The sequence below is a fragment of the Ranitomeya variabilis genome, chromosome 4, assembly GCF_051348905.1.
Source record: "Ranitomeya variabilis isolate aRanVar5 chromosome 4, aRanVar5.hap1, whole genome shotgun sequence".
In the NCBI taxonomy this organism is placed as follows: domain Eukaryota; kingdom Metazoa; phylum Chordata; class Amphibia; order Anura; family Dendrobatidae; genus Ranitomeya; species Ranitomeya variabilis.
In genome coordinates, this window is record NC_135235.1 from 658462045 (window position 1) to 658474289 (window position 12245).

Sequence of the window (12245 nt, forward strand, 5' to 3'; positions counted from 1 at the left end):
TGCGGCCCATATGTTCTTTTTCTTGCAGTTGCTGACCCGCCAACCGTCGTATTGTTTGTAATCGTTGCCGATGCTCTTTCATCCATGAGGTGACAGTTTGCTCCATCAGCTCCTCTGGCTGTTCCAAATTCAGCTCAATGATCTCTCGTCCAGCTCTTCCAAACAACAGTAGATAAGGGGTATAACCCGTGGTGGAGTGGACCCGATTGTTGTAGGTCCAGACCAATTCTGGCAGATAGTCTGGCCAACACGCCTTCTTATCCTTCTCCAACGTTCTCAGCATTTGAAGTAAGGTTCTGTTGAAGTGTTCACAAGCTCCGTTGCCTTGAGGGTGGTAAGGGGTGGTCCGGGACCGCTCGATACCATACATGCGATACAATTCTTCCATCACCTTGCCTTGGAAACACGTGCCTTGGTCGGAGTGGATGCGCTTTGGGCACCCATACACCCAGATGAAGTCTTGACAGATGGCTCGCGCCGCCGATTCCGCAGTCTGATCTCTAGTCGGAGTGACTACTGCGAACTTAGAGAAATGATTGGTCATCACCAAACAGTATTGCAGCCCCTGGGCCGAGTGTCCCACGAGGAGATAGTCGATCATCAAGACTTCTAGCGGTTCCTTAGTTTGTATGGTCTGGATGGGTGCCCTCTGTTCGGTACTCTTAATGAGGTCACATACTTGACATTGCCGGCAAGCGTCTTCCACCACAAGCTCCAACCGGGGGCAATGCACATACCTCTGTAACCATAGGTCTTTGTGGGGCCGAAGTGAGCTCCGAATTCGTGGGCTTCTTTAGCTACTCTTGAGCCATTCTTCCTGGGATGACCACTTGCCACCTTACTTCCATATCTTATCGCTGTTGCCTCTTTCGATATAGCACTGACTCTCGCACTTCCAGTCTATCCCACTGGTGCAACACACTCATTTCAGAGTCCAGATCATCTCTCTCTGGTTTGCCAGGCTTCCGCTTTTGCGTTACCCACCATTTCATCTGTCTCAGCCCTTTGTCTTCATCCTGAACGTGTCCCCATTCCTCATTGGTTCTCCCCAGGGACCGGGGTAATGCGCAGGCCTCCCTTCTTGACTAGGCCGCAACCTTTGGGGGCTTAAACTTATTAAAGTCTGGGGTTTCCTCCTCTTCAAGTTGCTCATCAAGATCCCCCACTGGAGTCTCCACAGGCACTCTTGACAGCCCATCAGCATTTGCGTTTTCGGTAGCAGAGCGATAACGGATGGTAAAGTCGAACTTGGCTAGGCGAGCCATCCACCGTTGTTCTAAGGCCCCCAATTTAGCATTCTCAAGGTGGGCCAGGGGATTATTGTCTGTTCGAACTTGAATCTTGGTACCTGTCAGGAAGCCTGCAAACTTTTCTGTCATGGCCCACACCAGGGCCAGGAGCTCTAACCGGAAGGAGCTGTAATTGTGAGGGTTTCTTTCGCTGTCTCTTAGGGACCTGCTAGCATGCCCGATGACTCTCATGTCCATCCTGTATCTGAGAAAGTACTGCACCGAGTCCATGAAGGCTACCATCTGTGTACAATAGGAACGGTTGATCGAAGTCTGCGTAGGCCAAAATCGGGGCCGAAGTAAGGGCATTCTTTATAGCCTGGAAGGCCTCGTCTTGTCCCTGTGCCCAGGGGATGCGCTGGGTCTTCGGCACTCCAGCGGTCCCCCTCAGCAAATCATTAAGACGACCTGCCACCTTTGCGAAGTCTTTAACAAACCGGCGGTAGTACCCAGCGAGTCCCAGGAAGGCCTGGAGTTCTCTCACTGTTCGAGGGACTGGCCACTTCTGGATAGCAGCCACTTTTTCTGGCGAGGGTAGAACTCCATCTTGTGACACTATGTGGCCTAGGTACTCGATCTCTCTCTTGAAGAGGTGGCATTTTTTTGGCTTCACTTTCAGGTTATGGGCCCGCAGTCTTCCGAGTACCTGTCCAAGCCGGGCAAGGTGTTCTTCGAATGAGGCTGAAAACACAATGATGTCATCCAGATAGATCAGGGTAGCCTCAAAATTTAAGTCTCCCAAACACTTTTCCATCAGCCGTTGAAACATGCCTGGAGCATTGGAGAGCCCGAAGGGCATCCGGTTAAACTCGAACAGCCCCATAGGGAGGATGAAGGTGGTTTTCTCTCTGTCTTTCTCTGCCTCGGCTACTTGCCAGTATCCACTTGCTAGGTCCAGGGTGGAGAAGTACTTGGCTTTCCCCAATGCTGTCAAGGATTCCTCAATGCGGGGCAACGGATACGAGTCTCGAACAGTGCAGGCATTGAGTTTCCTGTAATCTACACAGAACCGGATGGTCCCATCCTTTTTCTTGACGAGCACCACCGGGGCTGCCCAAGGGCTCTGACTACTCTGCACCACTCCTGAATCCAGCATCTGCCTCAGTAATGTTTTCACCTCTTGATACATCTTGGGCGGGATCTGCCGGTATCGTTCTCGAATTGGACGAGCTTCCCCAGTCAGTATCTCATGCGTGATGGCTTCAGTACAGCCGAAATCTTCGGCGTGACGGGCGAATGCGGCCTGATTTTCCCACAGCATAGTTTCTATTGCATGCACACGCTCAGGGCCCATAGCCTTCACATCCACTTCCATTTGATCAAGGATGACCCGTCCACTCCACTCCGGGGATGGTGTCTCTTCATCCCCCACAGCAACTGCTAGGGTCCACCCCACGCCTTCTTTCAGTGATAAAGACATCTCCTTCTGACTCACCACTTCACCCTTATGTAGGCTTATGTAGGTACACCAGGGCCAGATCTGTCCCTCGTGGCAAGGTGACCTCCCTGGGCCCCCACATTCAAAGCTCTTATGGGGACATGTCCTCGCTGGACCACAGCTATCGTATGAGCTATCATGACTTCTTGGTCCACTCCTCCGCCTACCACAGGCTGAACAACCACTTCCAACCCATCAAGGTTGCGGTGAGTCCCCACTGGAAGGTATACTATAGTTTCTCGCTCGGGAGGTAGGATTACAGGTTCCTTACCAGGAGCCCTGATGACCCCTACCGTCTGATAAGATGGCACACTCTTCTGCGTCCCACAGACGCGGATCAGTCGTTGAAGGGCTTCTTGAGTAGGCTTATGTGGAGTAGCCTTCTTCCAATATCCAGGTCCCCGTTTGGTAAACATAATCTGATCGAGTTCACGTAGGATATTCATTCCCAGTACTACAGGCACATCTTCCTTGATAGGCTCAGGGACTAGCAGGATCCCTTTTCTCCCAACTCCTGGAAATGCTGCTTGAAGTACGCTTCTGGCATCGTTGTCACTTGTGACCCGGTATCTATCAGGCAATCCACTAGAACTCCTTCGAATTCAGGACGTAGGATGTGGGTTCCCAGCAATCAAGTGTTTGTTATGATATGGAGCGGACTTTCTTCTCACCTCCCCCGCAGAGTGCCGCACTACTGCGGGGGTTGGTAGTTTAACGGCAGCTTCTGCTGGCCTTGAGTATAGTTCCAACAGTCTTTGGCAAGGTGCCCCCATCCTCCACATTCCCAGCATTGGATTCCTCCTCCTCGCCGGGGGGGGGTACTTCGAGCCTATCCTCGTGCCTCCGATGCCTGATGGGAGGGGGCTTGCTCCCACTGATCCCTTATTGGTCGGGCTGAAAAATGGTTGCATGAGCATGGTGGGTCAGACTGTTGTAGTTCCCCCACTCTTTGCTCCACCTGGGTCAGTTTCTCTTGCACGTTGACAAGGGACCGCTGCAAGTCTTGCACCACCTGGACCAGCACCTCCTGATAGTTTGGGTCCCCTCTGGTATTGGCGCCCTGGACACGCATCACCCCAGACGCATAGCTCTCTTCTTTACTTCGGGCCACTGTTTCCGCCAGGATTTGACGAAACGTAAGAGCCGGATCTGCCCGGACCCGTTCTGACAGTGCTCGCCTCAAGGATGTGCTGTGCAGTCCCAGAATGAATTGCTCCCGGAGTATCCGGTCTTTAGAGCCCATGCCGCCAAATCCATCCTCCTCCTTTCTTTGCATCTCTGCTAACACTTCTTGCAGTGCTGTTGCATACTGAGAAATTCCTTCTTCTTCCCACTGCAGCCTGGAGAAAAATTTGGCGCAAAGGTGTCCGGCGCTAGCAGTCTCACCGTAGATCTCTTCCAGGAACTTCACTAGCTCCTTCAGGGTACTGCGGGTGAGTTCTGGTTGTAGGCAAATGTTTCTACGGGCTTCCCCCTCTAGGTTAGTTAACGCAATGTCCACTTCAAGGTCTGGGCTGATGTTATAAATCCTCAGGGTGCTTTGCAGCCGGGACACCCAGTCGGACAGTGGCATATTCTTGCCGTCAAACTTTGGTAGCACACTAAATATGGTCCCCATAGGGAGTGTCCTTGCAGGGGTTCCACCAATGCCCACGGCATCTCCATTAACATTAGCATTCCCGCCATTGCTGTCTGCTGCCTCCATCTTGGTGACAGTACCCTGCTCGCAGCGCCACTTGAAGCGATGGCCGGGGGACCACCACGGTGCAGGAAGACTACTGTACACGAGATGAGGTGCAAACAACAAAGGGCAGATTTATTGGGAGGCAAGGAATGAAGGGAATGAGGAAGATGCAAACAGGGGTATACAATGGCAACAGACAATTTACAAGAGTTATGAACGTTATCTTGTCCGTAAAATAGCATGGTGCGCCAACTATTACAGACTCAGAAAATGTCTCACAAGCAACTTTAAACAATACACAAATAACGATGCTACTCTACGTATAACCTCCCTGGCCCTTACTAAGCAGGCCACACGGCTCCTGTGTACTGACTATTGAAGCCTACACTAGGCCCTAACTGGTGCACCAAACAGTAACAGATTCACGGTGATGTTGGGGACTCAGGTCCAGTCCCAGGGGGGGCCCCAGCAGTCTATACGGTGGTGCGCACGGCTTTCTGTCAGCTCTGTGAAACGTGGTCTTCTCCTTCCTTCTGGATCCTAGGGATACTCCTGGAAACTGTAAGTCCCTTTCTCAGTATCTTTGTGGCTTCACAAACTATCACAGAACAGCCACCTTTGCTGTACCCGGACAAGTCTTGCAAATTTCACAAGTACACTCTGTCCCAGCCTGGGACCTTTCTTGTAGCAAACAGCACACCGTTTTCTCTAGCAGCTTCAGCTCACACACACAGTTCAGGCTCAACTCCTCCCCTCATTCTCGGGCAGTTCATCTTCACAGCCCATAGCAGGGGGAAAGCAGGACATTCCATCACACCAGACAAGGGGGTGCTGTCTCTTAAAGTGGCAGCGTGTTACTGTCCATAACAGCACCACCCTCTTACATGTGCATGAGATTTCTGAAATCTCATAGGCTTTGCTGATACTGTAAAAAGCAGCTGAAAATTAGCATAAAAAAGCAGCAAAAAAATGCTGCAAAAATGCCCTGTGTGAACTTACAGTAAATGTGATTTTTAGAGAACAGAAAAGCTTTAGTTCTGCAGTTTCTTACATGTGTTTTCTTAGACTCCACATAGAAGTCTATAGAGCAGGGGAGGGCAATTAGTTTTCCCAAGGGGCCACATGAGACACCGTGATTGTTGTAGAGGTCTACATAATAGGCGGAAATTAATTGTTTTCTTTAGAAATATTAACATTATAGTATATTAATATATTGTATCACTTAATAATTAGCAGAATTCACATCCCCCTATATACAGTATAAACCCACACACAGCTCATTATGAGCCCCCACACATTTACAGCCCCTCCTATACATAGTATGAGCCCACACAAAGCCACAGCCCACCTATACACAGTATGAGCCCCAAACAACCCCCTATGTACAGTATGAGCCTCCATGTAGGTTCTTATATACAGTGTGAGCCCTTGCATTGAATCTCTATGTACAGTACATGACCCCATATAGCATCTCTTTATACAGTATACAACCTCCTATAGCATCTCTACATACAGTACACGACCCCATATATCATCTTTATATACCAGGGGTGGGCAATTAATTTTGCCATGGGGCCGCATGAGAAATTGGGATGGATTTAGAGGGCCGGACTAATATAATTACTGTATTTTTCGGACTATAAGACGCACCGGACCATAAGGCGCACCCCAAATTTGGGGTGAAGATTTCAGAAAAAAAGATTTTTTATAAGATGGGGGTCCGTCTTATTGTCCGAATTTACAGTATGTTAGGCTACTTTCACATTAGCGTCGTGCACTGCACGTCGCAATGCGATGTTGCGGCGCACCGACGCATACTGTGGAAGCGCTGCACAATGGGGGGCGGAGTTCCGGCCGCGCATGCGCGGTCAGAAATGCTGGACACGACGCACCAAAAAACATTACATGCAACATTTTTTGGTGGAGACGGTCCGAAGCAACCGTCGTACGACAGTTGCGACATGTGGCAATGCGTCGCACTGCATCGCTAATGCAAGTCAATGGAGAAAAAACGCATCTTGCTAGCACTTTTGCAGGATGCGTTTTTTCTACAAAACGAAGCATAGCGACGTGCAGTGCACGACGCTAGTGTGAAAGTAGCCTTACCTGAAGGCTGGCGGTGGCAGAACAGGGTCACAGGAGGCATGGTGTCGGCAGAGGTGGGGCGATGCGGTGTGGCGTGCACCTGAGCAGGGTCCCTTCCTGCTTAGGTGGGCGACGCCACGGCCTGGTGTCCATGGGGGGGGTTGCAGCAGTGGTGTGGCGACGGCAGAGGTGCGGCATGGCGTGCGCAGGGTCCCTTCCACCGGTGAGTTGACGCAGCGGCCCAGAATGCAATGTGAGCAGCAGAGCCAGATTGAATATCGGTGGCGGCGGCCATCTTCCCGAGGCTGCGCGTGCGCAGACGGAGTGCTCTGCTTCACGGAGCTTCAGGAAAATGGCCACGGGAGGCCGCGCGTGTGCAGATGGAGATCGCGGCGGCCATTATCCTGAAGCCGAGATCTAAATCTGCAAACTCGGCTTCAGGAAAATGGCCACCGCGATCTCCATCTGCGCACGTGCGGCCTCCCGTGGCCATTTTCCTGAAGCCCCCTGAAGCAGAGCACTCCATCTGCGCACGCGCGGCCTCGGGAAGATGGCCGCCGCCACCGATATTCAACCTGGCTCTGCTGCACACATTGTACAGGGCCGATGCCTATCAGCTCAGGGCCTTCACTCCAGCCGCCAGCGGTGCTCCTCTGAAGGCTGGCCGAGCGGTGCCGGGGGCGGCTGTCAGAAGTGACAGCTAGCTGGCGGGCCGTTTAAAACCATCAGGCGGGCCGGATGCGGCCCGCGGGCCACATCTTGCCCAGGTCTGCTATATACACTACATGACCTCCTATAGTATCTCTATATACAGTACACGACCTCCTAAAGCATCTCTATATACAGTACATGACCCCATATAGCATCTCTATATACAGTACATGAGCTCCTATACCATCTCTATATACAGTACATGACCTCCTATACCATCTCTATATACAGTACATGACCTCATATACCATCTCTATATACAGTACATGACCTCATATAGCATCTCTATATACAGTACATGACCTCATATAGCATCTCTATAAACATGACCCCATATAGCATCTCTATATACAGTACATGATCCCATATAGCATCTCTATATACAGTACATGAGCTCCTACAGCATCTCTATATACAGTACATGACCCCATATAGCATCTCTATATACAGTATATGACCCCATATAGCATCTCTATATACAGTACATGACCCCATATAGCATCTCTATATACAGTACATGACCTCATATAGCATCTCTATAAACATGACCCCATATAGCATCTCTTTATACAGTACATGACCCCATATAGCATCTCTATATACAGTACATGAGCTCCTATAGCATCTCTATATACAGTACATGACCCCATATAGCATCTCTATATACATAACAGGACCCCATATAGCATCTCTATTTACAGTACATGACCCCATATAGCATCTCTATATACAGTACATGACCCCATATAGCATCTCTATATACAGGCAGACATACTCACCTTTCTCCCGTTCCCCCGACTCTCTGCTCCCGTCTCTGGTGCTCTGAGTCTCCGCATAGCAGATGTGATGTAGTGACATCATGACGTCACCTGTCTCAGTCGCACACGCCGATTGGTGGAGGAAGGAACCGGCGGCTCCATCCTCCACCAATGGATCCACTTCTATCCACATACTGAGGATGTGGATATCAGTGATATTGGGAAACGGGCTGCGGGGGGCGAGGGCACAGGGAGACCCACATGTTGTCAGCCCTTCGGCTGTCTCGGTCCGTGGGCCGCACTTTGCCCAGATCTGCTCTACAGAGAAAGAAACACCAAAAACTGCGCAGTGAGAGAAGCCTTCATGGAATCACATTCACTTAGTTTGGACAGACAAATGTAGGTAAATGTACAAAAAGGCAGCAGATAAAAAGCAGCATTTACGCTACATGTGAACACGGCCTAAATGTCTAAGCAACGTGGATGTGATTCCATGAAAATTCCTGCAACACTTTGTCTAGAGACGCTGCTGACCTGTGCAGTTCTGGGGCATTTTCTCTATAGATTTCTATGTGAAGACTGAAAAATAAAAACCACCGTTGTATTGTTAGTGCAGAAACAGAGCTGTTCTGTGCTATTAAATCCGCTGCTACACATCTGCACCAACATTAGAGCAAAAGCCACAAAAAGAGAAATTAACATCCCCCGAAAATTCAAGAATTAACACAGCAAAAAAAGGAAAACGGTATTTACCTGCCGAGATCTCAGAACTAATGCACAGGATGCAGCAAAGCCATATAATAAAGATGGCGGCAACACAGGAGCAAAATACTGAGGAGACAACCAATAACAACTTACCAATCAACCAATACCTCATATATTATATTTAGTTTTTTTGCACAATAATTTTATTCAGGGTGAAGCCGAGCCCATCAATGTTGGCCTTGTAAACTAGGGAGTCCTCATAGGGTGCACTTATATAATACTGGGCAGTCACTCACCTAATCTAATAGTGTGGGTGTCACTAATATGGGTGACTGCGCTACCTATGTGTGACCAGTGCCCTATACAAGCCTTTTTTGTGTGCAATTTTAACCCTTCACGACATGACGTAGCTTTACGTCATGACGTATCTTTACGTCATAGGCCGCTTCCCCGACTTTGATGCGGGCTCCAGTGGTGAGCTGACATCTTTCCCTGCACGACAGCTGATTTATACTGTATGTATGGGGATGGCGGCACTGTAGGAACATAATACTGTGGGGGGATGGCGGTTCTGTAGGAACATAATACTGTGGGGGGGGATGGCGGTACTGTGGGGAACATAATACTTTGGGGGGATGGCAGTACTGTGGCAACATTATACTGTGTGGGGGGGGATGGCGGTACTGTGGGAACAGTATACTGTGTGTGGTGGCCATGAAAGTGGCACTGTACTATGTGAGTAATTTCCTTTTTTCCTGTCTTTCATATTTGTCTCATATGTATCTATCAATAGAATAGGAACAAAACGATATGATTCTTAGATGATGGCAACACAAAAAAAACCCTCAACTGTCAAAGTACAGAAGGTGTTGATGTCCCCCATGTCCAGTAATGGGGAATCTCCAGCACCTACCTCCACCTGCAGAGCCGCACACCACATATGTGGCTGTTCTGTGCGCACAGGACCTGTGATTGTGTCATGTGATTAATACAAGAACATTCAGAGCCCGCACCCCATACTACGAGGCCTTATTCACACGTTGAGTATTTGGCAAGTTTTTTACCTCAGTATTTGTAAGCCACAACCAGGAGTGGGTGATAAATGCAGAAGTGGAGATGTGTTTCTATTATACTTATCCTCTGACTGTTCCACTCCTGGTTTTGGCTTACACATACTGAGGTAGAAAAAACTCAAATACTCATTGTGTGCGTGTGGCCTTAACTGTACAGGTACAAATACGCTGCGGGCAATATACAGAAATATATACACGGTCCGTCCGCACACTGCAAACAATGAATACATGACTGCCACTATTACTATACATGTATAACACATGAGGAACTTGGGTAACATTTTTGGGGGAGATAAAGCCGCCCGACCACCACAAGCTGTGCCCAATAAGGAAGGTCCCAGACCTCAGTGACTCACCTCTCTGTGCTTACTAAGGCCTCATATTGGCAAGAGAAGAGATAGGAGCCATGTCTGACTGGGATTAACACCAGTCTGGGGTAAGCTTGATGGATAAAGGTGCACAGCCCGGGGGGCCACACCCGCTGTGTATTAATACAAGAGATCCAAACAAGGACCCGCAAACCTCTAGTGGTAAAGTAATATGTAGGTGCGCATACACACTGTGCTCATTAGCAAATAAAAACACAGAAGAACACTAAAAAAAAAAAAAGTTGTGTGTGAGGTGGAAGGAAAGGAGCAATTTGTTTGTGAAGTGGCAGAACCGTGTGTGTGCAAGGAGGACATGGAGGAGCCATTCATGACCTGGGAGGAGCTGTGAGTGTACAAGATTGATAGGAGTGGAGCTGTATGTGTACAAGATAGATAGGGCAGAGCCATTTGTGGAGAGGGTGGAGCATTGTTAGTGTGATGTGGATGGGGCATAGCCATATGTGGAGAGGGTCGAGCATTGTTAGTGTGATGTGGATGGGGCATAGCCATATGTGGAGAGGGTGGAGCATTGTTAGTGTGATGTGGATGGGGCATAGCCATATGTGGAGAGGGTGGAGCATTGTTAGTGTGATGTGGATGGGGCATAGCCATATGTAGAGAGGGTCGAGCATTGTTAGTGTGATGTGGATGGGGCATAGCCATATGTGGAGAAGGTGGAGTATTGTTAGTGTGATGTGGATGGGGCGGAGCGATGTGTGGACAGAGTGGAGCATTGTTAGTGTGATGTGCATGGGGTGGAGCTATGTGTGGACAGGGTGGAGCATTGTTAATGTGATGTGGATGGGGCGGAGCTATCGGGAAGGCTGCAGGGTAACCCGGAAGGTAAAAATATCACGATTTTTTTTTTTTTTAATTATTTTTTAACAATATATCTTTTTTACTATTGATGCTGCATAGGCAGCATCATAGTAAAGAGTAATAAACCAAAAGAAGAATGGACACCAAAGCTAAAGGTAACAATTTAACAATTTATTGAGAACCATAAAACAGTACAAGACTACACAAATGAGGTATATGATAAGAAAGAAAAATTATTTAGAAGAAAGGCAACACTAGTGCCGCATACGTATATAACCTGCTAAGAGACAGAGTAAAAAGAGGGGGAGGTGTACCACAACAAGATATGCAATAAGTATATAGTAATACTATAAAATATTTAATGGTAACACACAGCCAATGGAATATCTGACAGCAATAAAGTAATTGCTCATAAGTAAAGAGCAGGTATAGGGAAACAGTGGGTGTGCATGTAAGTCAAAAAGGTAAATAAAGTGCCTCATGCAAAATATAATGTGGCGAGAGAGCCCTATGTATAAATATTAATCTCAGCACATATGTGCAAATATACCAGGGAAAATCCCATAAACATAAAAAAATATAAAAAATATAGAGCCATGTTATACTTACAAGAGTAGAGAAAATGTATGCACACGCAAAGTCCCACCCTGTGGCCGTACGCGGAAAAGAGGAGCCCCGACGCACGTTTCGCAAATATTGCTTCCTCGGGGGGCGCCCGATATCATATACCTCATTTGTGTAGTCTTGTACTGTTTTATGGTTCTCAATAAATTGTTAAATTGTTACCTTTAGCTTTGGTGTCCATTCTTCTTTTGGTTTATTATATATTTTGATGGCGGAGCATTTATTTTGAGTGCCCTCTCTATAAGTTTACTAATCATAGTAAAGAGAGAGAGAGAGAGCTAGAGAGAATTTCCCTGACTGGAAATTCTTCCGCGCATGCTCAGTTTGAAAAGACGGCATCCGTCGCTGGATTCCTGCTTTTGACGGTCAGCGCCGGATCCTGCGTCCGTAGGCTTCCATTATAGCCAACGACGGACAGCACAGGATCCGTCGCTGAGCGATTTTCCGACATACACAAAAAAGTTTCTATGTGTTGTCTCCACCCGACGGACAGCAATTTTATGACGGATCCAGCACACGACGGATGAAACGGATGGCCATCCATCACAATCCGTCGCTAATACAAGTCTATGAGAAAAATACGGATTCAGCAGCACCAATTGCTTCATAGTTTTTTTTCACAAAATGACGCATTGTGAAGGAAAAAGAAAGACGGAAGTGTGAAAGAGGCCATACCTGCCAAAGGGATCTC

At 48.3% G+C, this 12245-nt stretch overlaps 1 protein-coding gene across 1 annotated transcript in view; it reads right to left on the reverse strand.

Moving 5' to 3' along the window:
• Nucleotides 1-10579, reverse strand: part of LOC143768181 (uncharacterized) — a 124002-nt gene extending 113423 nt beyond the window's left edge. The window contains exons 1-2 of the mRNA XM_077256871.1: nt 10100-10579; nt 8719-8796 (exon numbers count right to left, since the gene is read on the reverse strand). The gene's annotated coding sequence lies outside the window, so the exon portion shown is untranslated. The remainder of the gene's footprint in view (nt 1-8718; nt 8797-10099) is intronic.
• Between the last annotated feature and the right edge of the window lie 1666 nt (nt 10580-12245).